We start from the raw sequence: 4,724 nt of genomic DNA, 5'->3' as shown, positions 1-4,724 counted from the left end.
CAAAGCTAACTCAGTTGATAAATAAGTACTTGAAAAGCCATTACCTTTGGACCTAGCTATAAAGGCTTCAAAGTATAATCAAATTTAAAATGAAAAAGACTTAAAATAATCATTGACAAAAATTGAAAATGTGAGTAATCGACGAAACAATATAAGTTTTTCCCAATATACACAGAATTTTAGAGAAGTAAGATCAATAGCATTTTTAGGAACAATAAGGTTTCCTAGTTACAATCAGTCAACCAAGGATATATGCCTGTATAAAGATTCCATCATTAACTACTTAAATTTACAGGATATTTCATGCTTCAGCAGCACGTTTACCCAAATTACAACAATATAGAGATTAACATGGCACTTGCACAAGGATGATATGAAAATTTGTGAAGTATTCCATATTTTTCATTCTTCAGATGCAAGAAATGAAAAACAGTTATTAAAAATTGATTACAAAAATACAAATGTAACAATACATTTAATTCATTGAACTAAAACTTAATTTGACATCAGTATATTAAATCCTCACCTTAGAAAGGCTTTACATAGCATAATATTTACAGAACTTTTTAAATTAGGAATCATTGTCATTTTATCCCAAAGAAATTAAATACTATAAGGACATAAGAAAAAAAAGGAATCTTACACTGGTTCTATATTGAATGCTATCTGAAATAAAACATTTAATAATGAACCTGTATATTATAAAATAATGTAGGATTCAAAGTATTATATCCAGAAGAGAATGAAATACATTATGGACATTATACAAACAAAATACAGATTATTTTAAAATATACTTTTTTTCAGACAAGCACCAGAAATATTTTTAGTTTCTGTACTACTCATTTCAACAAATAAGTTCAAATGATTTCTGATTTAAAAAATCACAAACTCGGCAGAAATCATTATAGATGTATAAAAACAACTCTAGAATACATTTGATTTCAAAGTCATGCAATTCACTTGAGGAATACCATGGATTCCATGAATTTTTAAAGTAAGATACTGCTGTTGCTTTGTATTGTGAAAATATTTTGTACAGACACAAATATGGATTGGCATTTTTGAAATTTAAGACACTTAACCAAACCATTATGACTTAGAAGAACAATTTGCACAGCCTTCCACAACTTCAAAGAGGTAGTGATACATACTTATCCTTTTGTCAATATCAAATGCAGTTTCTTCCAAATTTTTCTTCAGACCTGGGTTGATATAATTGTTCGACAGAAGGAGATCCGCATATCTTTGGTATTTCTATTCCCAGCAGCAAGATGCAAGGGGGTCAAGAGGACTATAGTTTGGGCATTGGTATCTGCATCATGATGAACATATAAACACTGTGCAGGGGTGTCCAGCCATTCACAGTTATTGCATGAATATCTGCCTTAAGCCTAAGTGTCCACTGTAGGCTTCCCGATGAAGAAAGGTATACTCATCATCATCCCTAGTATTCACATGAGTGGCCTTTTTTGAAAATAGTCTCTGTACTGTAGTAAGCCGATTATTTTCAGCTGCCCACAGAAAAATTTTCTTGAAAACTTCTCCATTTTTTTTAAATGATACCATTCCTCACATTTTCATCTTGTTCCTTGTCTTCATCAGAATTGCCTAACCAGAGACATTGAGTACCAGTGGGAATAAGGTGCACATGTATTCCCCATTAGTTCACGTTGGTTGAACTGGTCAGAAAAATCCAGTGAATTTTCTACATCTGTTATTTCACCATGATTTTTTTCCCTTTTTCCATTTTTATTATTCGAAATTATCCTAACTGGAGAGTAGGGAATTGATAGAGAGCAGAGGAAAGGTTTTCCTCCATATTCAAAGGTACAGACTGAAAATGAGGACAAGTGGTGTCTTCATGTGCAGCTTATTCTAGGAATGAGACAATATGAAATAATGCCTTCTGTGTAAATGATTTGGGAAATGGCAGAACAGAAAGTGAAATGATGCAACCCAAAATATAAAAGCAAAATAAGTTAGGATAATTATGGAGCAGTCATATTATCTATGAGAACCATGAAATGGAGAGAGGAAGAGAGAGACAGATGTGCAATGACCTAGCTAGCCACAAAATCCATGCCTCTGAGCAATTTATAGAGCAAACAATTTTATTTTTAAGAGATGGAAATAGAATTTATGTAGTTACTTGAAATTAGTAAATACATTTTTAATAGCCTACATAAAGAGACATAGCTTTGACCAAATTACAGAAAAGAATCTAAATCCATGATAATTCTAGTAACATTGGCCTGAAATCAGTTGAATCACACTTTTCTTGTAGAGTGAAGGAATAGTTCCAGGCTAGGAAAGCAGCTAGAGAAGGCAGGTCGATTGTATCTGGGACAAAACTTTGTGGAAAATGGTATCAAGTATTAATTACTGGTGATCCACTTGCACTGGAAGTGTGAATCTGCACTATTGCTTGCTGATTCTGAACTATTGCTTTAATCATTATATGTTCCAAGAAGAAAAGTTGAGATTTAATTGATAGCAAAGTATTAGTAATACACTTTGACTTCTCATTAAGCACCTTCAATCATCAAAATCACATGAAGACAATAGACATGCCTGCTTTTTTAGATAAAAACAAGTGACTTTAAAGACAAGGTAATTAAGTATTACTACAAAGGACTTCTAGTTTACTACAGCAGTATACAGTTTGTTTTTTCTAATTTTCGGTAACAATTAATGGATCTATTAGAAAGTTCTTAAAGCTCATATGTTCAATAGTGAGTTTTCTTATATTATATCATGGTATTTTTGTTTATGGTTTTAAGAAGAAATTTACTAGCTTAAATTTCTGACAGGACGATATCATCACTGTACAACTTGCTTCTATACTCTAAGTTTTAAATTGCTATCTAAGTATTTGCATTAGATAGCTATAGAGGAAAAACTAGAAGCCACACCGGTGGCTCATGTATTTATCCTAACTAATCAGAAAGATGAAATCTGAGGATTTTGATTTGAAATCAGACCAAGCAATAAAAGGTCCATTAGATTCTGAGTTGAAAGTAACCAGCAAAAGCTAGAAATGGAGCTGTGGGACAAGCAGTAAAATTCTAGGCTTGAGAAAACTGAAACAAAAAAATCAACAAATTCTGGGACAGCCAGGCCCTGAGTTCAAGCCAAGTATTAGCACCAAACAAATGAATTAATTAATTAAAATAAATTAAGTGGTCACATGTGGCGAGGCAAGTAAAATGTAAGACCCATGGTGACTGGATTGTGTATTATTTTGTAATAATGCAAATTAACGTTTGTCCTAATCACTAATATTTTATTTGTACTTTTTTTGGACTAATCCCTGAATTTAGCATGCAAGTATATGTGTGTCCATGTGCACACGTGTGTATGTGTATATGTGTGCGTGTGCTGTTGCAATGATTCTTGCCAATGTGGACAGGGTGGGGCTGAAAACAGCTAACTGTGTTGCAATGTTTTCATTTATCAGTGTTCTGTCATCAGTTCTGTGGAGCCACCCTTCTGTACACTTTATTTTTCAAATAATAACATCATCATAATCAAAACATATACAACATTAAGTTAGATAAAAGAGACCACTTTCAGGTCTTATTATATGTTAGGTAAGAAGATAGAGATATAATTAGGTAGTAAGTTATTGCTGTAAGATGACTGTCAGAACAAAATATGTATTTGATCTCTTAAATTGGTTATACTTTTAAGATATACTGATGGAGTGAGTTTGACCGACTTGACCAAACAGCTATTACTCTCTGGTTATTCCTGTGAAACACAAAGTGGATAAACTCTTTCCGGATTTCTGTTGAACATAACTTTCTTTGTAACATCATATCTATTCTCACTAAGATAATCAATTCTGTATTTATTAGGTTTGAATATCCCATCATATTGATTGAAAATCAGTATTGTGGATATGCTTGTTAGATATAGCTTTCAAAAACAAACAAAAAGCATGTGTCACCTACAGATTGTGGATGCATTTGAAGTTGTTTTGTACATGCAATGGGATCTTCACTAATGGCTCTTTTGTTGTAGTAACTATCACAATTTAACAAATAAGTCTTTTCGAATATCTTTCCAATATAAATAACAACACAGAGCGAGTCCTGCAATTTCTGAAAAGCTTTTGAATATTTTAGTATTATTTCAGTTCATTAACTATATAGCTAAAGACATTTCTGAAATAAATATTGTTAAGATCTGAAGATGTATGTGGGTATATAGGCTGTTTTATGCATCATTTTATGAAAACCCAGTTTTTATGAAAGTAAATGAAATATAATAAAAGGATATAAGTGAATTTGGTAAGATAATTATTAGTATAACTTTCTTTTCTAGTAACAGTTTTTGAATGTAGATGATGCAGTTAAATTATTTTCTTTGTATCTCTGTACTTCATTTCGTTTTAGAATCTTTATAAGAGTGAATTTATAGAAAAAATAAAGGTATTTGAAAATGCTTAGGATTAATCTTGTGTTTTGTGTCCTACTTCCAAGAAAATGAGTTATTTTCAAGTGTTAATATTTTATGATTGAATCTTCAGTATCACAAGAAATTTTGGTGAAAAACATGCAGTAGTATTGATGTCTTTTTAAACCAAATGTATTCACAAGTAGGATAGCCTTTAATTCATGCTTAGGTTTTGGTGTCTATGATTTTTAACCTCTCATTCCTACCATTAATGATCGGTTTGACTGCATTTTTGGGTATATGAAAGGTAATATATTTATCTG

The 4,724-nt window shown here is 31.6% G+C and overlaps 1 pseudogene; it reads left to right on the top strand.

Moving 5' to 3' along the window:
- The first annotated feature begins 303 nt into the window (after positions 1-303).
- LOC138831414 (U6 spliceosomal RNA) lies at positions 304-403 on the top strand (annotated as a pseudogene).
- Positions 404-4,724: the final 4,321 nt, after the last annotated feature.

The sequence above is a fragment of the Dipodomys merriami genome, unplaced genomic scaffold, assembly GCF_024711535.1.
Source record: "Dipodomys merriami isolate MVZ:Mamm:240054 unplaced genomic scaffold, mDipMer1.0.p SCAF_195, whole genome shotgun sequence".
Taxonomy (NCBI): Eukaryota; Metazoa; Chordata; class Mammalia; order Rodentia; family Heteromyidae; genus Dipodomys; species Dipodomys merriami.
The sequence above is the reverse complement of the archived record's forward strand: the minus strand, read 5'-3'. Positions and strand labels throughout refer to the sequence as shown.